Source organism: Blastomyces gilchristii (genome assembly GCF_000003855.2).
Source record: "Blastomyces gilchristii SLH14081 genomic scaffold supercont1.30, whole genome shotgun sequence".
In the NCBI taxonomy this organism is placed as follows: domain Eukaryota; kingdom Fungi; phylum Ascomycota; class Eurotiomycetes; order Onygenales; family Ajellomycetaceae; genus Blastomyces; species Blastomyces gilchristii.
In genome coordinates, this window is record NW_003101661.1 from 397,020 (window position 1) to 422,074 (window position 25,055).

At 30.8% G+C, this 25,055-nt stretch overlaps 1 pseudogene across 1 annotated transcript; it reads right to left on the minus strand.

Moving 5' to 3' along the window:
- Window positions 1-12,273: 12,273 nt before the first annotated feature.
- On the minus strand, window positions 12,274-12,362 carry BDBG_17895 (annotated as a pseudogene). The gene has a single exon. The product of its transcript is annotated as a tRNA-OTHER (tRNA).
- Window positions 12,363-25,055: the final 12,693 nt, after the last annotated feature.

Genomic DNA, 25,055 nt, shown 5'->3' on the forward strand with positions numbered 1-25,055 from the left:
TAATTCTGTGAGAAGTCAGAGTTTTGATAAGAGAATACACTGAAGGTTATGATATCTTATAACTGAAGATTTAATCATTGCATAATAACATAGACTACTGTCTATTATGGCTTTCATATTTGTAGAAATAAGTGCTCGCAGGCGATTATTCGGGTGTTTGCAGCTTGAAGTGATATGTACTGTTAACTACTAGAAGTATTCCTGATAGAAAGATAAAATATAGAGATTAAATATATAATAGTATTCAAGCTGAGTTGTGAATAGTATTCATGAACTCCAGTCTATATAGTTATATGTAGTCAAGGGCTCCTAACTCTATTAATTATGTGAGAGATAGAAATAGAGATAAAGAATCTGTAAGAAGTGAGATTTCTTACATACTTCTCTCTCTCTAAGACTTTGTTCATGAAGACTTTCACTGAGTGATTTCATAGAATCAGACTCAGCACTATAGTGATACTTGCTAAAAACTCTTTATATCTATAAAAAAAACCTCAGTAAGAAAAAATTCCTTATCACTATAAAGAGAAAAGAGTCTGTCACTTAGTTTCTTATTCTGTGAGATTCTTTGTAATCTGCAGATCTTTCTCTAACTACTATACAGATTTATCTTATATCTTTTATACAGAAGAGTTCTGATTAACTCTCAATTATTTCTGTGAGAATCTTATGTAATTATTACACAAATTCTTGAAAAAGCAGCAAAGGAAATCTTTGTAAGAGCAGATATCAATCAAATCAATTTGATATGAATAAAACTGAGTTAATTCATTTCTTTCCTAGATTCAATGAGAAAGAACTATGCCTAACTCTTTTAAATAGAGAGATTAAACCCAGTTTAAATGTCAAATGATTAGGAGTATGATTAAACTCCAAGTTGAATTTTAAATATCATATTCAACAAAGAACTATCAAGACAGAAAGACTATTGAATAACATAATCAGACTATCAAATACAGAGAGAGGTCTATTCTTTCAGGCTATGAGACAGTTATATATAGCCTGTATTACCTCAGTAGCTGATTATGAAGTTCAAGTTTGATGAAATAATCAAGGAAATTTCACTGAACTCTTTCAAAGTCTGTAAAACAGAGCTTTGAGAAGAATTCTGAAAGCATTCAAATCATCTTCTATTAAAGCTATGAAAATTGAAGCTTCAATTCCCTCTTCTGCTATTAGATTTGAAAAGACCTGTATGAACTATGCTCTGAGAGTTATAAAGATGAGCTTAAATCATATAATCAGAGAAAGAGTCTCTTCTTCATTTTCATTAATTAACTCTGAAAATGAACTAGATTGCAATAGATTTCTTGATTGAAATGAAAATAATTCTTCAAAGAAAATGCCTTCTTAACTATACATAGACTGGCCGCTGAAATCATGAATTTCATATTTGGTCTCATTTGATCTGATCTCATACATTTCTTGGCATGAGTCTCACCAGAACCAAGCCTCAAAAGAATCTGAAAATGAACTATTTCTGAGAGAAATGATGTGAAAAATGACCAGATTTAATTCAAGAACAGTGAAATGAAAGTAATTTCTCAGAATAAACTGTGAAAGATAATCATTCCTTCAAAATCAGCATGAGACTGAGACTGAAGATTAAATTCAGTCTTATTCAGTTCATTCAGTGATTACTTATATAATCAGAATTTGATAATAATTATTGATAACACTCATGAAACAACTAAATACATTCTTGTGCAAGTTTATTCTTCACTTTCTCATGAAAACTACACTTCTCTGATATACTGTGATCAGAGGTATTAAACTGTCTGATAATTCTATGTTTTATAATCATGAGTTTCTTGATTATTTCTTCTTATAATTGTTCTCAGTGATAGTGATAAATATCTTAGCTTGAGTTGAACTTTCACTTCATTCTTATCTCTGTTAATGAAATTGTCAGAATATTCTATATCATCAGTATAACAGTTAAATATGTACTCTCAACAATTTTTTATAACTCTAGAATTGATTTGATATGTAAATTTATTGAATTATCTTGAAGATAGCAGTTAAATTCAGTTTTATAAGTATATAGTTTTATCTGATTTTTAGTTGTAATCAATGTATGTAAGTTCTGTTTCAAAGTTAGTATTATAGTTTTATGTGATATAAAGTGTTATCAAAGATTGTTACTTATTAGACAATTGTATTTCACTGTCTTTATATCTCTAACATCTGCTTATTCAAATCTCTGATAGTTGACATTGTAGTAGTCTCAGACTAATTTAATATATAAGTCTTATTTCTTCTCTGTTCAATCTTGAGAAGTGTAGATATTAACTTAATAGAAGAGATCTAGTAGAGCTGCTATAGCATAGTACTCTGTAAAAGATTGTTCAGTTTTGCTGTAATAATATATCAGTTTATTTCTTACAGTAATAATAGTCTGTGCTATAGCATTATCTTAGACTAAATTTCTTTTTAAGTGATTTAACTACTTCTTAAAATGAGTCAATAAACTGTTATACACTTATCAGACTGACTGCAGTATTGATATATAAGTGATTAAAACTGTCTTCATTGTCTTATAAAACTGAAACAGTAAATTAATCATATATTTCAACTGAATTCACTTCATATCAGAAAGTTTCAATATCTGAATCTTTTTCTAATCAGAGTGTTGCACTCAATAATCAATCATCTGATATAATTAAAGAGTTTAAATAGTTATCTTATATATTAAACTTCACTATGTTCTAACATTCTGTATCATATTCAGTGATATGACTGATTTATTTATTTATTGAATATCATGAAATCATTGTTATTGTTTAGAAGAGATATAAATCATATTAGTAATATTTCAAATCTGTGATATTTAAATTATTAGTCAATCTATTTAAAATTAACAGTGATGTTATCAAAAAGTGTTATTAAAAAACATTATCTTTTGTAAAGTGAATATAAAAGTTACTTGAGTAATCACTTTCATCTCATTCTTATTCTAAGAATCAGTCATCTTATTATTCTTCATCTCAATGTTAAGATTCTTTATCAGTGTTTGTATCACAAGTTGAATCATATAAGTAATACAGAGAATATGACCTTATTTATTATTTCAGAAATGCAAAGTCAATTTTTACTTCAAGCTCTTCATCATAGTGTAGTTATTCACAGTATTATCAGTTGTAATTATAAGAAGACTGAGACTAATATCTCAATAGTTATTTTTAATCACAGTTATTAATATCTCTATCATATAATTCTCAGTATGACTACTGATCAATGATTCAAATTCAATTAATATCTCTTAATAAGTTCAGTTCTCATCAATGTAATAACATGTAACTCTTATAAATGTAAGATTGTTTATACTTATTCATACATTCACTATGAGAGATACTCTTCAATGATTCTTCAACTCTGATTCTAGATATTGTATATTAACTTTGTAATATATCTCAAGATTGAACTGAAGACAGAATCAATATGAAATATAAAGATTTGAATTAAGCATTTGAAGAAGTGTTCAGAATTCAGAGTTTTCAATTGATCAAAGAGAAAGATTCAGAGATATACACATATAAAGTAATTATTTACAGAAGTTATCGAATAAGAGTTATGAAATCAGAGTACTGATATATAATCATTTTCACATGATTTTCTTCAAATTAGAAAAGATAGTATTATTAAAAATTGTTATCTGATAGAGTAACTTATCAGCTCAGTAGTAATTTTCTAATTATTTTTCTTTTATTATCTGCATTCTAATGACTTCAGATATCAGAAAATTTCTTCAGAGTTATAATCAGTTTATAATGAATATTTCTGAATAAAGTTACAGTGATTGTAGTAGAGAGATAACTCTTCAGTAATCTATAATACAATTTATTAATAATTATTTCATAGTTCATCTACTGAATATTGAGATATTAAAACTAGATTTAATATATCTCACTGTACAGGGATCAAAGGCTCAGTCAGACCTTGAAGTATACCGAATTTATAGTTGTTGATGTGCTGTTGACTTGTTCTATTGACTTGTTGTCTGCTGGTTATGTATTGAATACTGTTGCTGAGGTATTCTTTTGTATTCTTCTGCCGGGGATGGGCCAGATTGAGAGGGGTGGTACGAGAGTGAGACTTGGTGTTGATGTCTAGATACACTGAAGACAGACCGCAGATGTTGCACTTCGATTGATATTCTTTATATGCAGTTATTATATAATCTATATTAGAAATACATGCAGAAAACAGATCTTTATTACTAGAGAGAATGATTACAGTGATTCTCTGTTTTCATATTATAAAGATAAGTTATTCTTATTTCTTTCTTCTCTCTTTTCTCTTCTTCTTCAATCTATCACTAAGTTCAAGCTGGTATGAAAACTATTAAAACACTCTTAGAAACTCTTAAATTAAAGAGTATAGACTAATCAAATTTTAAATACAGATGAATTAAATTATATTTAATAATACTAATTATTTATTTCTCTCTTAATAAAATAACAGTCATGTCTTTTCTCTCTCTCTCTCAAACAAAACATGGCCTGTGAAAAGTGAGTATTATATCAGATTATAATAATCAATACAGTCTCAGCATGCAGAGCTGTATATATACAGCACATGCTGAACTGAGAGACTGTGTGAGTTGCAAACTGACAGCAGTATCTTAAGAAGAGCTATGCAGTGTGAAAAAGCTGCAACTCTTGATTACATATACAGAGAGTAAATCACTGCAGTAAGTGTATATGCATTGTATAGAAGTAACACTTTTTGATACCAGCGTGACTCAGTTGATAGAACTGGTAATCAAGGTCACACACATTAGAGGTGCGTGAGTTCGAATCTCACTGCTGACATCTGTCACTTCTTACTCATGAAAGCCCTCATGTAATAGAGGCTGAGTCTAATTAGTAAGACTTGATGTGAGATAGAACTCTCTACTGTAAGTCAAGTCACTAGTTAAGTAAGATTCTGTGAACACTTATCAGAGCTGATATGAGATATTAATATCTTACTATTCTACTATACACCTGTCAAGGTTCTAATGATATAGAGTCAAGTCTAATATAGTAGTTATACACTACTTAAGTAAGTCTCTAACTAGGGCTGTCATCAGAGTCTAGATCTCTCTTAAATACAGAGAATGATTTTGAAAATTATCTGACTAGCAGATCTAGACATATATTTAAGCTCTAGACAGAGCACTCTGATAGGCTAGAGTCTGCAAGCTTACTGTCAAGCTCTAATACTAATAGAGAGAACTGCAGTCATCAAGTCTATGATTAGTCTTTAACACAGAGTGAGATTATGATGACTGATTAATAGATCTATGAGTATTTAATAAGACTGAGATCAGTAATCAGAAGCTTGATGTGTACATTATCAAGTGAGTGATAATAGTCACTAACTAATATCTCTGAAAATTAGTGACTGGTCTGAGAGAATGAATGCAGTGATTGATTAATTATAGAGAGTTAAATGTAATTAGCTTAAGATGCATTCTGCAGGTGACTAGCGCCTGTAGTCTTGTTTAGACAAGTGAAATGAAAGCTGGCAGAAACAAAAGAAGAGTATACATTATTCAAGATTTGAAACAAAACTCAAGTGAAAATCTTGTTTAATTAAATGTAAAAAGAAAATATTCTCATCTATAATACAGCTGAAACTAGGACATAACTATTTCAAATCTTATATACAAAGATTTGATGATACATTTGATTCAATAGAATGCTCATTCTGCAATGCAAATGAGAATTCTGAGTATATTGTAATACACTGTATATTATATAATAGTCTCAGAGTCAGATTGAAAGAGAAGTATAATTTAAATTAATTAAATATAAGATTCTTATTCTCAACTGAGACAGGAATTAAATACTTAATAGACTTTCTATCAGAAACTTAATATAAGAGGTCTATGCTGAATAGATTGATATAATATTAATAGGTCTTATATAACAAAGAGAAAAACATTAAAGAAGGAAAAGAAAGAGAAAGTGTAGAAATCAGTGATTGAAGTGAATATTTATACATGTATGTGATGATGTATACAGTGGAGCTTCGGGGTGGAAGAATCTATATGTGTTCATAGCGGCCAAGGATCAGCAATTGAGAATGGCTGAGAATCGGAGTGTACATGTTCAATAGTGAAATAGAAGAATCTATAAAGTGTAACAGAATAGTCTATATAATTGATCAGGTGCAGCCCGCTATATTAGCCTCTTTCTTTCAGAAGCAGTTCTCATCAGTCAAGAATCACTATTTCAGATAATGCAGAACTCAGAGTTCAGGTCAGTTAATTGTAGCTGACTCATTTCACAAAATATTATCAGCTGCAGCTGTGAGATCCCTTATCAAGAATATTCTCAATCTCTCATTTAAGCTCATTATCTTCTTCTATAATATCTGATGACTATCAGTCAGAAGTTAGTTGAGAAGGGAACAGATCAGTGACAGTGTGACAAAGCAAGCTTGTGTGAAATATATCATGAATCTCTGATAGTGTGTCAAGATAGTAGTTATAACTATCTAGAACTTCTATCACTTTATACTTGACATGGCAGTAATCTAGTATATGAGATGAACATGTGATTCATATATTCTTAAGATTCAATCATATCAGATCTTCTATCTTATATTATTCAGTGATATCTCAGTGAATATTAGTTTAATTCTCTTGATCTTGTTTCACAGTTATTATGAAGACCTCTGCTTAATCATGAGTATCTCAGAGCTTCATTACTATATTATCAGTGATCTGAATCAGACTGTGAGAGTTCAGTGTGAACTGTGTAGTCTTTAAAAGATTCAACACTTTCATGTGATAACTGTGTGTAAGAAAGAATGAGCTTATATCTGTTGAAACAGCATCTTATTTATTAATAGCAATCTCTATGTGTAGAAGCAGATCATATCAATTATCTTATAAATAATTGCAGAACTTGTAGAGATAATTCTTTACAGTCTGAATTATTCATTCTGATATATCATCAGTCTCAGAGTGATAGACAGTTGATAGACAGTGTATAATCTTGAGAACTTAACAGATTCTTGTTCAGAGAGTGCTTATGAATTGACAGTCTCAATTCAATACTATAGATCTCAGTAATTCATACATTCAATAGAACAGACTCTGTAGAAAAATCTTCAGTGACTTGTTCAGTGTTCATCTTATTACAAGATTTCAATATTATATCTTTGCTTAATTAATTCATAATAATCAGAATGTTTCTACAACTCTTACTCTCAGATAGATTGATAGTGAAGTTAATTACTATATCTTATCAGATTCTATTAGAGATATTAAGTGATTTTAATAGATCTTTTCTACAGTTCTTTCATGAGATAATAGAAGAATAGTAATTACAGTTTCAGATAAAGTATCTAATACTGTTTAATATCTCAGATCAGTAGAACTCTCAGAAGATTATTTTATACAGCTATTCACAGCCTGAATAATCAGTTATATATGAATTATACATCTCTTGTATTATCTGAGTGTGTAAGAGTTCAGAGTGAGAGACTCAGTGTTATTCACAGAATTGTAGAGTGTTATTATCATTGATTGAACATTCTGAGATATCAGTTCTTATACATAGTTCTGAGAGAAATCAGAGTGCTTCTTGATATACTGCTTCAGCAAGAGTCTGAAGAAGTTCATCTGTCTGAGCTGCTGTATATCACAGTTCATTCAGTGTAGAGAAAGTGAAGATATCAATGACAGTTCTAACTAAAGAAGCATGTATAGTTCTAATCAGAGAAGTATGTATAGTGCTATGAACTGTTTCATCTTGATTAACTAGTATCTTCAGGTTTAAGAGCTGATACTCTCAGTTCATTCAGTGAGTATCTGTTACATTAAATAACATATCTTACTCTCATTGTGAGAGAGCATCTGTCATTGAGTTCTGACTGCCAGAATGATAGTGTATTGTAAAATGAAAGTAGCTTAAGAACTCAGATCATCATATCTGTTGTTCAGTGAGTTTATAGATAGTTATAAAGTATTTGAGATTCTTATAATCTGTGATTATCTTAAATTCAGAGATACTTTGAAGTTCAGAGTTTCATTCTTCTAAACAGTGTATGATTATGAGAAGTTTCTTATTATAGATCTCATAATTGTATTCAGCAGAACTCAGTTTCTTAGACATGAAGATATATAATTATAGAACATCTTTATCATTATATTACAATATCACTTCTTCTATTACATAGTCAGAGAAATCAGTCTTAATAACTATCTTATGATCAGAATTGAATATTATTAGTAGAGAAGTATTAATGAATATCTTCTTCATCTATGTAAATACAGTTTCAGTGTTCACTGATTATTGAAATACTGAGTCTTTCTTAGTGAGATCTGTAAGTGATCTCATAATATCTGAGAAGTTTTGTATAAATCACTGATAGAAGTTAGTAAATTCAATGAAGCTTCATACATCTTTCACAGTATATGAAGCTTCTCATTCAAGAATAGCAGAAACCTTCTCAGAATTCATTTGAATCTTCTTGCCAGCTTCTATGATGAAATCTTAGTATTTAGTACTCTTAACTTTGAAGTCACACTTGTCAATATCAATTGATAGTTCTGTGTGACGGGCTGCGCCCGATCAATCATATAGACTATTCCGTTACACTTCACAGATTTCAACCACTTCATTCATGAACGCGTACGCTCCGATTCTCAGCCATTCTCAATCACCGATCCTCGGCTGCTATGAACGCGCGTATATTCTTCCGCCCCGAAGCTCCACCGCGTACACCACCACATACATGTATAAATATCCACCTTGATCACTGATTCTCACACTTTCTCTTTCTTTCCTTCTCTAATGTTTTTATCTTTGTTAAATAAGACCTATCAATATAATACTGATCTATTCAGTGTAGATCTCTTATACTATAAAAACATTCATTATCTTCTTATTAGAAATGATTATTCATACATTATCTTCTTATTAGAAATGATTATTCATTGAGAGATATCTGAACATATAATAATACATAAGAAATAGAGAAACAGTCAAACAGTTAAATAGACACTGAGTTCTCAGATAGAAGCTTGCTCATCAGTCACTCTGACTCTATAACAAGATCTTATGAAGAGAATAAGATCTTATAAGAGAATATCAGTGAAAGATCTGAGAGTTCTGACACTTAGATATATGAGAATACAATTACACTTCTTCAGATTTCACAGATATCACACATTTAATAATTGATATAATCATGTCTAACAATAATATGAAACCCTTAAATGTAAGTATAGACATGATATCACAGTGACTTTAAGTAATATTGAAATTATAATAACAATAAATAGCTGATATACATGCAACTCAACAACTTCAATATGAAGAGATTCAATGATTAATTCATGTGATTTCAACATCTACAGAATTAAATACAAAAGTGCTGAAAGAATACTTAAATACTCTTATATATTTCAATGCTTCTGATCTCACTCTCTACTCATCATAAAGAATGAAAATGCTTATGAAACTGAGTGTAGATGAAGATTTCATCAGTTCATTAATCAATCAAGATTGATATATCAATGAATAATTGAAAGATCATATAAAACAGAAGTTTTAATCATGAATGAAAGCATGTGAATCAGTGTTGCAAACATCTGACAATATTATGAAACATCTTGATATTCTGTTCTGAGATACTGCCATGTAATAGAAAGTATTAGATTGATTATAGAGTACTTGACAGAGAAACACTTCTCTTACAACATTCATTTCTGACTTCAACATCAAGATTCTAGAAGCAGATGATTAATCTTGAGAGAATTGAATGAAGATTAGCATGCTTAAGAAGACATTGATCTTCAAACTCTTACAGACTCTTGTAAGCATAGATAAAGATCAGACTTATGAAGATTTCTACACACAGCTTCAGATATTGAATGATCATCTTACTAAGCTCAAGAGTATACAGAACAGTGATAGAAGATATTACATCTCAGTTACTTATACATCTGTACTGAAGAGGAGTAACAGCAATGATGCAGATGTCATGAACTGAATAGATTCAAATGTCTATGCATAAGCAAGAGTTTCTGCCATTTAAACAGGCTTCTGAGTTTCTAAGATCACTCTCAAAGAAGTCACTGATTGATATCAATATGAAGTGTGCATTAACTGTAACTGATCAGAACACATTGCTTTCAACTACTGATCAATCTATGTGTCTTCACACTTGAGAGAAAGATCAGTGCCTGTCTGCATTAATCACATTGCAGTGAAGAAAGATTCAGAAGATAACTACAAGAATATCTTAATGAAACAGAGAAAAGATTAACTTCTGTTCAAATTTGTAAACAGAAGCTTGAAGAGGTCAGACAACAACAATTTAAAGAGAAGATGACAATGAATACAATTCTTGTATCTACTGTGATTGATAACATGTATAATATGAAAGCCATGATAGACAGCAGTCTATGTCACTATGCAATGATAAAATCTTGAGTCATAAGATATTATAATCTTCAGTGTATCTCTCTATCAAAATCCTGACTTCTTGCAGGATTTGATGATTTAAATGACATTTATACCTGTTACATAATGAAGCTGATCATAGATATGAGAGAACATCAATATGAAGATGTCTATGCATATGAAGTTGATAATCTTGATTATAATCTTATATTAGAACTTGTCTGACTATCTGAATAAGGCATCTTATTGAATACTTAAAACAGAAGCTTGATATTCTCTAATAATAATAGAGTTTATAAAGATGATATTTATAAGATCATAAACCTGACACAGATCTCTGTTAATATGTACAAAATACTCTGAAAAAGAAGTCATTACTAAAATCACTGACAGAGTCACTGACAAGTTCACTGATAGCAGAATTATATATCAATCTATTCTGTCAGTCTGACTGATATTAAAAAGACTCTAGAAAAGTTATTCTATATTATAATAACAGATTCTTGTACAAAACTTTCTCAATAATATCATGAATATCTAGATATCTTTCAATAAGATAATATTATAAACATATCTCTCTTATAAGGTTCTGAAAGTGAATCATAGTATTAAGTTAGAGAAAAAGAATGATAAGAACTCTGAACTGTTATAAGGCTCTCTTTATAACATATCTCAAGATGAACTTCTTCTTCTTTGAAAGACACTCAATGATCTGTTGAATAAAGAATTTATACATATTAGCAACTCTTTCACTACAGTCTCTATTCTCTTTGCAAAGAAATCAGATGAAGGACTTTAATTCTGTGTGAACTACTGAGATCTGAATAGATTGATAAAGAAAGATTGATATTTCTTATCTCTTATCAATAAAATTCTAGCATGAATCAGATGAGCTTAATAATTTATAAAACTAGATATCATCACTGTATTTTATAAGATTCATATTACTGAAGAAGATGAATGACTTACAGCATTTTAAATATGTTATAATCTCTTTGAATGAATAGTCACATTCTTTGAACTGACTAACACTCTCAGTACATTTCAGAAGTATATCAACTGAACACTTCAAGATTTCCTTGATAAGTTTGTATCTACTTATTTAGATAACATTCTCATCTTCATCAATGAATTCAGAAAAGAATATTAAGAACATGTGTAAAAAATATTACAATGACTACAAGAAGCAGAACTACTAATAGATATTAATAAGTATGATTTTAAAGTCAAGAGTATCAAGTATCTGAGTTTTATTATAGAAGCTGGCAAGAGAATTCATATGAATTCTGAGAAAGTCTCTATCATTCTTGAATAAGAAGCTTTACATACTGTGAAAGATATACAAAACTTCATCAGATTTGCTAACTTCTATTAATAATTTATACAAAACTTCTCAGATATTGTGAGACCACTTACAGATCTTACTAAGAAAGACTCAGTATTTCAATAATCAGTGAACACTGAAGCTGTATTTATATAGATGAAGAAGATATTTATTAATACTTCTCTACTGATAATATTTAATTCTGATTATAAGACAGTTATTGAAGCTGATTTCTCTGACTATATAATAGAAGAAGTTATTATTATTATTATTATTATTCTTCCATTATACTCATATGCAAGCGGAGCTTATGATGAGTCCTTGCGTGATGTTAAATACAGGTCAGGTGTTGATTATACAGGAGGAAATACAGGTATTGAGACCACGCCAAGATAACAAGAACATAGAAAAATACAAAGAAGTGACAATTAGATACATGCGATAATAACTTCCCAGCCCAGGAACATAGAGCGATTCATTGAAGCGATTTGTACACCTCTGTATTTATTAGAAACCTCAGGTGCTTGAGTTCCGGATTTAATGTATCCCCTGCGGGTTTCGAACCCACGCGCCTTGGTTTCCCACGCCAAGGCGCTACCGGGTGGCCGCATTAACCATTCGGCCACCGGGGCATATATAATAGAAGAAGTGATATTGTAATATAATAATGAAGATATTCTATAATTATATATCTTTATATCTAAGAAACTGAGTCTTACTGAATGCAATTATGAGATCTATGATAAGAAACTTCTTACAATTATACACTGTTTAGAAGAATAAGACTCTGAACTCTGAAGTATCTCTGAATTTGAGATAGTTATAGATTATAAGAATCTTAAATACTTTATAACTATCTGTAAACTTACTGAATAACAGATATAATAATCTGAGTTCTTAAGTCACTTTCATTTTATAATACACTACTGTTCTGACAGTCAGAACTTGATGACAGATGCTCTCTTACAATGAGAGCAGAATATATCATCTGATATAACAGATACTCACTGAATGAATTAAGAGCATCAGCTCTTAAATCTGAAGATACTAGTTAATCAAGATGAAACAGCTTATGATACTATACATACTTCTTCAATTAGAACTGTTACTAATATCTCAACTTCTTCTGAACCTATATTAGATGAGCTATAATATACAGCAGCTTAAATCAATGAACTTCTTCAAGCACTCACTGAAGCAGTATAATAAGAAGTATTCTGATTTTCTCCAGAATTATATGTAAGAACTAATATCTCAGAATGTTCAATTGATGATAATAACACTTTATAATTTTATAAATGATGCTGAGTCTCTCACTCTGAATTCTTACACACTCAGATAATGTAAGAGATATATAATTCATATATAACTGATTATTCAGACTGTGAATAACTGTATAGAATGATCTCTTAAGAGTTCTATTAATCTAAGATATTAAACAGTATCAGATACTTTATCTGAAACTACAACTACTGTTCTTTCATTATCTTATAAAAGAACTGTAGAAAAGATCTACTGAAATCACTTAATATTTCTGATAGAATCTAGTGAGATGTAGTAATTGACTTTACTATTAATCTATCTAAGAGTAAGAGTTATAGAAATATTCTGATCATTATGAATTAATTAAATAAAGATATAATATTGAAATCTTGTAATAAGATGAATACTGAATAAGTTACTGAAGCTTTTCTACAGAGCTTATTCTATCAGATGCATGAATTACTGAGATTCATAGTATTGAATTAGAATTATTAATTTATAAGCACTCTCTGAACTAGAATCTGTTAAGTTCTCAAGATTATATACTGTCTGTCAACTATCTATCACTCTGAGACTGATAATATATTAGAACAGATAATTCAGACTGTAAAGAATTATTTTTATAAGTTCTGTAATCACTTATAAGATGATTGATATGATCTTCTTCTATATACAGAGGTCACTATTAACAGTCAAGATACTGTTTTAACAGATATAAGTCTGTTCTTTCTTACACACAGATATCATATGAAAGTATTAAATCTTTTAAAGATTACACAGTTCACACTGAATCTCTGTAGTCTGATACAGATCACTGATAATATAGTAATAAAGCTTTAAAATATCTATGATTGAGTAGATGTAAGAGGCCTACGCCGAATAGATCGGTATAATATTGATAGGTCTTATATAACAAAGATAAAAACATTAGAGAAGGAAAGAAAGAGAAAGTGCGAGAATCAGCAATTGAGGTGAATATTTATACGCGTATGTGGTGGTGTACACAGTGAAGCTTCGGGGTGGAAGAATATACGCGCGTTCATAGCGGCTGAGGATCAGTGATTGAGAATGGTCAAGAATCGAAGTGTACACATTCAAGAATGAAGTGATTGAAATCTGTGAAGTGTATCAGTAATTGAGAATGACTGAGAATCAGAGTGTACATGTTCAAGAATGAAGTGGTTGAAATCTGTGAAGTGTAACAGAATAGTCTATATGATTGATGAGGCACAGCCCGCCACATTAGCTTCCTCTTTCAGAAGCAGTTCTCATCAGTCAAGAACTACTGTTTCAGATAACACAGAACTCAGAGTTCAGATCAGTTGATTATAGCTGACTCATTTCATAAGATATTATCAGTCACAGTCATGAGATCTCTTATCAAGAATATTCTCAATCTCTCACTCAAGCTCATTATCTTCTTCTATGATGCCTGGTAACTGTCAGTCAGAAGTCAGTTGAGAAGAGAACAGATCAGTGATAGTGCAGCAGAGCAAGCTTGTGTGAAATACATTATGAATTTCTGATAATGTGTTAAGATGATAGTTATGACTATTTAGAACTTCTATCACTTTATACTTGATATGACAGTAATCTAGCATACAAGATGAATGTGTGATTTATATGTTCTTAAGATTCAATCATATCAGATCTTCTATCTTATATTATTCAGTGAAGTCTCAGTGAATATTGATTTGATTCTCTTGATCTTGTTTCACAGTTGTCATAAAGGCCTCTGCTCAATCACAGATATCTCAGAGTGTTATTACTATATTATCAGTGATCTGAATCAGACTGCAGAAGTTCAGTGTGAACTGTGTAATCTTTAGAAGATTCAACACTTTCATGTGATATCTGTGTGTAAGAAAGAACAGACTTATATCTGTTGAAACAGTATCTTAACTGTTGATAGCAATCTCTGCATGTAAAAGAAGATCATATCAATTATCTTATAAGTAATTACAGAACTTACAGAGATAATTCTTCACAGTCTGAATTATTCATTCTGACACATCATCAGTCTCAGAGTGATAGACAGTTAATAGACAGCATGTAATCTTGAGAACTTGACAGATTCTTATTCAGAGAGTGCTCATGAATTAATAGTCTTAATCTGATACTATAGATCTCAGCAATTCATACATTCAATAGAATGAGCTCTGTAGAAAAGCTTCAGTAACTTGTTCAGTATTTATCTTATTACAAGATTTTAATATTATATCTTTGCTCAGTCAATTCACAATGATCAGAATGTTTCTACAATTCTTACTCTCAGATAGATTAATAGCAAAGTCAATTGCTACATCTTATCAGATTCTATCAGAGATATTGAGTGATTTCAATAGATCTTTTCTACAGTTCTTTTATAAGATAATAGAAGAATAGTGATTACAGTTTCAGACAAAGTGTCTGATACTGTTTAATATCTCAGATCAGTAGAACTCTCAGAAGATTATTTTATACAGTTATTCACAGCCTGAATAACTGATTATATATGAATCATGCATCTCTTATATTATCTGAGTGTGTAAGAGTTCAGAGTGAGAGACTCAGCATTGTTCATAGAATTGTAGAGTGTTATTATCATTGATTGAATATTCTGAGATATCAGTTCTTATACATAGTTCTTAGAAAAATCAGAGTACTTCTTGATATACTACTTCAGTGAGAATTTAAAGAAGTTCATCTGTCTGAGCTGCTGTATGTCACAGTTCATTCAGTGTAGAAGAAGTGAAGATATCAATGACAGTTCTAACTGAAGAAGTATATATAGTGTCATGAACTGTTTTATCTTGATTAACTAGTATCTTCAAGTTCAAGAGCTGATGCTCTCAGTTCATTCAGTGAGTATCTGTTATATCAGATGATATATCTTACTCTTATTATAAGAGAGCATCTGTCATCAAGTTCTGGCTATCAGAACAGTAGTATATTGTAAAATAAAAGCAGCTTAAGAACTCAGATTATTATATCTGTTATTCAGTGAGTTTATAGATAGTTGTGAAGTATTTGAGATTCTTATAATCTGTGACTATCTCAAATTCAGAGACACTTCAGAGTTCAGAGTTTCATTCTTTTAAACAGTGTATGATTGTAAGGAGTTTCTTATCATAGATCTTATAATTGCATTCAGTGAGACTCAGTTTCTTAGATATAAAGACACATGATTATAGAATATCTTCATTATTATATTACAATATTACTTCTTCTATTATATAGTCAGAGAAATCAGCTTCAATAACTATCTTATAATCAGAATTAAATATTATTAGTAGAGAAGTATTAATGAATATCTTCTTTATCTGTATAAATGCAGCTTCAGTATTCACTGAAGAGAAGTATCTTCATAATATTATCTTATCAGAAGACATCTAGATATTCATAATATTATTGAGAGAGTTTTATACAAGAATCTGTTATTGTAATACAGAATAATTTTTCTAGAATCTTTTTAATATCAGTCAGACTGATGGAATAGATTGATATATGATTCTACTGTCAGTAATTCTTTCAGTGACTTCTTTTTCTGAGTATTTCATAGATATTGACAGAGATCTGTGTCAGATCAATAGTTTTGTAAATATCATCTTTGTGAATTCTATCATTGTTAGAGAATATCAAGCTTCTGTTTCAAGTGTTCAATAAGATACCTTGTTCAGATAGTCAGATAAGTTCTAACATAAGATTGTAATCAAGATTATCAATTTCATATATATAGACATCTTTATATTGATGTTCTCTCACATCTATGATCAGCTTCATCATGTAACAGATACAAATGTCTTTTAAATCATTAAATTCTGTAAGAAGTTAAGGTTTTGATAAAGAGATATGCTGAAGATTATGATGTCTTACAACTGAAGATTTTATCATTACATAGTAACATAGATCACTGTCTATCATGACTTTCATATTATACATGTTATCAATCACAGTAGATACAAGAATCATATTCATTGTTATCTTCTCTTTAAATTATTATCATCTGATCTCTTCAAGCTTCTGTTTATAAATTTGAACAGAAGCTAATCTTTTCTCTGTTTCACTGAGACATTCTTATAGTTATCTTCTGAATCTTTCTCTAATGTAATGTGATTGACACAGACAGACACTGATTCATTCTTCAAATAAGAAGATGCTGATCTTTCTCTCAAGTATGAAGACACATAGATTGATCAGCAGTTGAAAGTAATGTGTTCTGATCAGTTATAGTTGATGCACACTTCACATTGATATCAATCAGTGACTTCTTCAGAAGTGATCTCAGAGACTCAGAAGTCTGTTCAGACAGTGAAGACTCTTGCTTATACATAGATATTCAAGTCTATTCAATTCATGATATCTGCATCATTGTTATTCCTCAGTATGAGTGTATGAGTCACTGAGGTGTAACATCTTCTATCACTGTTCTGTATATTCTTAAGCTTGATAAGACAGTCATTCATTGTCTGAAGCTGTATGTAGAAGTCTTTATAAGTCTGGTCTTCATCTGCACTTACAAGAACTTATAAGAGTTCAAAAGTTAATGTCTTCTTGAGCATGCTAATCTTTATTCAATTCTCTCAAGATTAATCATCTACTTCTAGAATCTTAATGTTGAAGTCAGAGATAAATGTTGTAAGAGAAATATTTCTCTGTCAGATACTCTGTAGTCAATCTAATGCTTTCTATTGCATGGCAGTGTCTCAGAACAGAATATCAAGATATTTTATAATGTTATCAGATGTTTACAATACTGATTCATATGCTTTCATTCATGAATGAAACTTCTGTTTCATGTAATCTTTCAATCATTCATTGATATATCAATCTTGATTGATTAATAAATTGATGACATCTCTATCTACACTCAGTTTTGTGAGCATTTCCATTCTTCATGATGAGTAGAGAGTGAGATCAGAAGTATTAAAATATGTGAGAGTATCTAAGCATTCTTTCAGTGCTTTTGTATTCAATTCTGTAGATATTGAAATCACATAAGTTAGTCATTGAATCTCTTTGTATTGATGTTATTGAGTTGCATGCATATCAGCTATTTATTGTTGTTATAGTTTCAACATTGCTCAGAGTCACTGTAGCACTGCATCTATGCTCATATTTGAGAGTTCTCTCATATTATTATTAGACATGATTATATCATTTATCAGATGTGTAATATCTGTGAAATTTGAAGAAGTGTAATTGTATGAATATCTCATACATCTGAGTGTCAGAACTCTCAGGTCTTTCACTAACATTCTCTTTGTAGAATCTTATTACAGAGTCAGAGTGACTGATAAGCAGCTTCTATCTGAGAACTCAGTGTCTGCTTAACTGTTTCTCTATTTCTTATGTATCATTATATGTTTGAATATCTCTTGATGAATAATTGTTCCTGATGAGAAGACAATGTGTGAATAATTATTTCCTAATGAGAAGATGATGAATGTTTTTATAGTGTAAGAGGCCTACACTGAATAGATCAGTATAATATTGATAGGTCTTATATAATAAAGATAAAAATGTTAGAGAAGGAAAGAAAGAGAAAGTGCAAGAATCAGTGATCAAGGTGGATATTTATACACATATATGGTGGTGTACGCGGTGGAGCTTCAGGGCGGAAGAATATACACGCGTTCATAGCAGCTGAGGATTGGTGATTGAGAATGGCTGAGAATCGGAGCATATGTGTTCAAGAATGAAGTGATTGGAATCTGTGAAGTGTATCAGTGATCGAGAATGGCTGAGAATCAGAGCATATACATTTGAGAATGAAGTGGTTGGAATCTGTGAAGTGTAACGGAATAGTCTATATGATTGATCGGGCGCAGCCCACCACAGTAGAGGTCTTTATAATAACTGTGAAACAAGATTAAGAGAACTGAATCAATATTCACTGAGATTTCACAGAATAATATAAGATAGAAGATCTGATATAATTGAATCTTAAGAATATATAAACTACATGTTTATCTTGTACACTAGATTACTGTTATATCAGATATAAAGTGATAGAAGTTTTAGATAGTTATAACTATTATCTTGACATATCATCAGAAATTTATAATATATTTTATACAAGCTTGTTTCACTGTACTATTACTGATCTGTTCTCTTCTTAACTGATTTCTGACTGACAGTTATCAGATATCATAGAAGAAGATAATGAGCTTGAGTGAGAGATTGAGAATATTTTCAATGAGAGATCTCATGACTGCAGCTGATAATATCTTATGAAATGAGTTCACTATAATTAACTAACCTGAACTCTGAGTTCTGTATTATCTGAAACAGCAGCTCTTGACTGATGAGAACTGCTTCTGAAAAGAAGAGACTAATGTGATGAGCTGCACCTGATCAATTATATAGACTATTCTGTTACACTTCACAGATTTCAATCACTTCATTCATGAACATGTACACTCTGATTCTCAGCCATTCTCAATCACTGATCCTCAGCTGCTATGAACACGCATATATTCTTCCACCCCGAAGCACCACCATGTATGCCATAACATACACATATAAAGATTCATCTTGATCACTGATTCTCACACTTTCTCTTTCTTTCCTTCTCTAATGTTTTTATCTTTGTTAAATAAGACCTATCAATATAATACTCTATTCAGCGTAGGCCTCTTACATTCTGCTTCTCATAGTCATTGTAATACTCTTCACACATGCTCTTGATGTTCTTTTCTGAATCTATCAGTGAAGATGAGAATGTCATCTAGATAAGCAGATACAAACTCATCAAGAAAATCTCAGAGTGCTCAGTTAATATACTTCTGAAATGTACTGAAGACATTAGTCAGTTCAAAGAGTGTGACTATTCATTCAAAGAGGTCATAATATGTTCAGAATGCTGTAAGCCATTCATCTTCTTCAGTAATACAAATCTTATAAAACACAGTGATGATATCTAGCTTTGTAAATCATTGAGCTTGTCTGATCTGTGCTAGGATTTCATTGATGAGAGATAAGAGATATCAATCTTTCTTTGTCAATCTGTTCAGGTCTCAGTAGTTTACACAGAATCAGAGTTCTTCATCTGGCTTCTTTGCAAAGAGAATAGAAGCTGCAGTGAAAGAGTTACTAATATATATAAATCTCTTATCTAACAGATCATTAAGTGTCTTCCAGAGAAGAAGGAGTTCATCTCAAGACATATTATAAAGAGAGCCTCATGATGGTTCAGAGTTCTTGTCATTCTTCTTTTTCAACTTGATACTGTGGTCCACTTCTGGACCTTGTAAGAGAGGTAGATTTGTAGCATTATTGTCTTGTCAGAAGACATCTAGATATTCATGATATTGTTGAGAGAGTTTCTTATGAGAATCTGTTGTTATAATGCAGGATAACTTTTCTAGGGTCTTTTTGATATCAGCCAGACTGATGGAATAGATTGACACATGATTCTGCTGTCAGCAATTCTTTCAGTGACTTCTTTTTCTGAGCATTTCATAGGTGTTGACAGAGACCTGTGTCAGGTCCATAGTCTTGTGAATGTTATCCTCATGAACTCTATCATTGTTAGGGAATATCAAGCTTCTATTTCAAGCTTTCAACAAGATGCCTTGTTCAGATAGCCAGGCAAGTTCTAACATAAGATTGTAATCAAGATTATCAACTTCATATGTGTAGGCATCTTCATGTTGATGTTCTCTCACATCTATGGTCAGCTTCACCATGTAACGGGTACAAATGTCTTTTGAACCATCAAATCCTGCGAGGAGTTGGGGTCTTGATAAGGGGATACACTGGAGGTTATGATGTCTTACGACTGAAGATTTTATCATTGCATAGTGGCATAGACCGCTGTCTACCATGGCTTTCATATTATACTTAGACATGGTTATATCGATCGTCGGATGTATGATATCTGTGGAATCTGAAGAAGTGTAATTGTATTCTCATACGTCTGGGTGTCAGGACTCTCGGGTCTTTCACTGACATTCTCTTGTAAAATCTTACTCTCTTCGTAAGATCTCATTGCAGGGCCAGGGTGACTGGCGAGCAAGCTTCTATCTGGGAACTCAGTGTCTGCTTCACTGTTTGACTGTTTCTCTATTTCTTACACATTCAGATATCTCTCAATGAATAATTGTTTCTAATGAGGAGACAATGTGTGGATAATTGTTCCTAATAAAAAGATGATGAATGTTTTTCTAATATAAGAGGCCTACACTGAATAGATCAGTATAATATTGATAGATCTTATATAACAAAGAGAAAAACATTAAAGAAGAAAAAGAAAGAGAAAGTGTAAGAATCAGTGATCAGAGTGGATATTTATACACATATGTGGTGGTGTACACAGTGGAGCTTCGAGGCGGAAGAATCTATACGTGTTCGTGGCAGCCGAGGATCGGCGATTGAGAATGGCTGAGAATCGGGGTGTACATGTTCGATAGTGGAATGAAAGAATCTATGAAGTGTAACAGAATAGTCTATATGATTGATCGGGCGCAGCCCGCCACACTTAAGCAGCTATAAGAAAATAGCTAAATTCAGAAATATCTGAATATGAAGAGAAGAAAATCAATCAGATATAGTCTGTTAAAACAGCTATATACTATCTTTTAATAATTTGTTTTATTACAGTCTCTCTCTACTTTATCTTTTTCTTTCAATTCTTTTCTATCTATCTATTTAATGTGTCTATCTTTAAGACTGTGTTCTCTTTTCTTTTGTCATGATATTGTCAAATGATTTCAAAGTATCAGAAGATGTTAAAATACTGTAATTTATAAACAGTTTTTATATTCTGAGCTGGAATTTTCTGATTTTATATATCTGAAATTGATGAATGTATAATAGTTCACTTTACAGATATAGGAAAAACTCTGATAACTAAAAGTTCTCAGGTAGATATTATAGTCTCTAACTGTATACATCTATAATTGAAGAATAATAATAATAATAATAACACTTTTTGATAACACTTAGTCTTTAATATTATGAAAATAGAGTCTCTCTGTAAGATTCATTTTTATCAGAAGTCAGAGAATCTTATATTTCTTAAGATTATCTTCACACATCTTGTCTGTGAAATTGATGAGAAGAATCATTGATTTCAGTGTTCTACTCTTGATGTCATTTAAGTGACAGCAGAGTTCATTCTTATCACACTTTTTAAGTGTATATTTTCTAATTATTCATATTTATACAGATATATACTGATTATTTACTAGATGATGTTAAGATAATAACTCATTGCAGCTGTGTTACTCTCACTGTGAGAGATACACAGTTGATAATTAATATTGCAAAGACTCTGAGAAGTAAGTATTTTAAAAATACTGCAGCTCTGCAATCTTGATTTTTTTTTTTTTTTTTAAATCTGCTGTCTCAAAACCTGCTCAAAATTCTGAGAAAACTGAGAAGAATACTGGTCATACTTCTATTTATAGAAAAGTGAAGAAAAAAATGAAAAAAGAGAAAAACTTTCAAATCTTCAGAAATAGAAGACTTATTCTCAAAATCTTAAATCAGGACATCATACAGAGAAACAAGCTAAACTTAAATCTTATTTTTAGAATTAGAAATGAAATTAATCAGCAGTTCTTTTCTCAGTTAATAACTGATATTGAAGTTTAAAAACTAGTTATAGCTTCAATTGAGTCATTCTTCTTTGAAAACTTCATCATTCTGACTACAATGTCTGAATTCAGTATGGAATTCCTTATTCAGAATGAGAATCTCTGAAAATCAGCAGTAGAATCTTTGTTAAACACAACAATTCTATCTGAGAGAGATGAAAAGTGAGATAAATTCATTCTTTATAATATTTCAGTTGAAATTTTTGACTGTGAAGAAGGAATAATACTTCTCAAAAATCAATTAGAAGAATATGACTCTATTCAACTGAGAAAAGAGTCTGTATAACTAAATTCAATTGAGTTCAGACAAAGTAGAAGAAATGCCTCTGTTCTAGTATATATAAAGACACTTGAACAGTCAAAGATCTCTGAAGTGTGATTCAGAAGAATGTATGACTGTTGAATAATAACGCAGCTGCTTCTGAACTTGCTTATAAATGTAAAGAGGTCATAAGAGAATTTCTACAATTAATATAAAAGACTCTATTCTGATTTATTCAGATGGCTCAAAAAACGAGAATTTGAATAGATTAGGCGCAGGCATTGCTTATACTGAAGATAATATTAACTTTATCTCAGATTTCTGAAATCTAGGCTGTGAAAGTGAAGTCTTTGATGCTGAACTATTTATAATAGTAAAAGCTTTCAAACTTATTGAAATAAAATCTCATAAAAGAGAAAATAGTTTGAAAGAGATATGAATATTCTCTGATAGTCAAGCTGCTTTAAAAAGACTTAGAAATAGTCAGATTCATAATGATCAAATGAATCTTGAACTGATCTTAAACTCTGTTTTAAAAATTCAAAAGAGAAGAATATCAAAGCTGATAATTTATCTGCACTGAGTTCCTGCTCATATGAATATTTATGATAATAAATTGGCTGATTCAGCTGTAAAAAAAGGTTCAGAACTAAGCAGATCTATTCAAAAAATTGTGTCCTAATCTTTTATAAGGAGAAAAATAAAAGAATCTTGTTTAGACAAGTGAAATGAAAGCTGGCAGAAACAAAAGAAGAGTATACATTATTCAAGATTTGAAACAAAATTCAAGTGAAAATCTTGTTCAATTAAATGTAAAAAGAAAATATTCTCATCTATAATACAGCTAAAACTAGGACATGGCTATTTCAAATCTTATATACAAAGATTTGATGATAGATTTGATTCAATAGAATGCTCATTCTGCAATGCAAATGAGAATCCTGAGTATATTGTAATTGTCACGCCCCTGGCCGCGCCAAGGCCCCGCTGCGGTTCCACACGGCCCATCGCTTTCATATGAATGATTCCATCCATCCCGCAGGCCGTTCGAACCGGTTTCCAACCACTCTATGACATCATTTGAATATATCATAGAAAGATTCAATTGATGAATATGAGAACTCTGCTTCTATACAAGGTCAGCAGATTACTCTTTCTTGATAGTGAGATACTGCTGAGGTATCACTTCAGCTATTCTTACTTGTGAAATGAGAGAAGAGTATTCACTCATTGTCTATATAGAATAGCTAGATGCTGGCTTCTTATCAAAGAAGTCAGTGATTTGTTTTTTCTTCTACTGAAATATATATAAGAGTTACTGTGTGTCTCATACAATCTTCTTAGTATATAAGTATCATATCTGTGATATTCTCATAATAACTCTGTAGCCTACAAGCTTGCTATTCAAGCAAGATAGTCAAGCTCACTTATACAGCTTCTTAAATAACTACTTCTATATAACACTGCTGACTAGTCATCACTTCAGTTCTATTATATTACAATTCAAATTGCTCAATCTGATTATCAGTTTGAATTAGTTAAGCTTTAATAGACTGATATGATCTCATGCATCTGTACTGAGACTGATCTGACCTCACTCTCTGAGAAAAACACTATATCATTCTCTAGAGTGTGTACATCTCTACTCTGACAGAAATCTGAGATTTCTGAACTCACTGCACATTTTAACATGAGCTCTTCAATCATTCTATCACTGTTACAGTCTCTACACATCTACATCTATTATAGAGATAGAGAGATTAAGATCAGAGATTCTCTGAGATATAAGAGAAATATCTTGTCTGAATTTCACAGCTTTATCTGTATTCTTGAACAGAAATTCTGCCTTAATCTGAGTTAGTATAATACTCATAAGTTACAAGTAATATACACTGTCAACCTCCTTGAAGACATCTCTGTGACTACTTGAATCATCAAGAAGAGAGAGCTTGAGTATATCAATACTATTATAACTTAGAAAGAATTCAAGGACTTTCTACTGAATTAAATTGAAGATCACTGTAATCATAGCTTCACAGTGACACAGTGATTCAACTCATTATATTAATAAGATAATGAGAATTCTTTCAATTTCAATGTAAGATTTGAAGAATATTAAGAGAAATTAATTGATGATTTGAATCAATTAAAGATACAGCTTTAACTTATGAAGCTGACTCATAAGATGCAGATAATAATATCACAGTATCAGAGTTTAT